Below are 630 nucleotides of genomic sequence, written 5' to 3'. Positions count from 1 at the left end.
TATCCTCATCCTCATCCTCATTCTCGTCCTCATCCTATCCACTTCCTCATCCTCATCCTATCCTTATCCTCATTCTCGTCCTCATCCTATCCTCGGCCTCTTCCTCATCCTATCCTCATCCTCATGCTCGACCTCATCCTCATCCTCATCCTCATCCTACTCCAGATCCTATCTTCATCCTCATCCTCCTCCAGATCCTATCCTCATCCTCATCCTATCCTCATCCTCATTCTCATCCTCAATGTACTCCTTATCATATCCTCATCGTCATTCTCGTCCTCCTCCTATCCACATCCTCTCCTAATCCACATCCTATCCTTAACCTCATTCTCGTCCTAATCCTATCAACATCCTCATCCTAACCTCATCCTCTTCCTCATCCTCATCCTCCTGAACGTCCTTATCCTATCCTCATCCTCATCCTCCTCCTCATCCTATCCTCATCCTCATTCATGTCCTCATCCCATCCTCATACTCATCCTCATCCTCATCCTATCCTCATCCTCATCCGCATCCTCATCCTCTTCCTCATCCTCATCCTCTTCCTCATCCTCATTCTCCTCCTCATCCTATCCTCGTCCTCATCCTCACCCTTTTCCTCATACTCATCCTCCTCCTCATCCTATCCTT

The sequence above is a fragment of the Lupinus angustifolius genome, chromosome LG03 (genome assembly GCF_001865875.1).
Source record: "Lupinus angustifolius cultivar Tanjil chromosome LG03, LupAngTanjil_v1.0, whole genome shotgun sequence".
Lineage (NCBI taxonomy): Eukaryota > Viridiplantae > Streptophyta > Magnoliopsida > Fabales > Fabaceae > Lupinus > Lupinus angustifolius.
Note: the sequence above shows the minus strand (reverse complement) of the source record.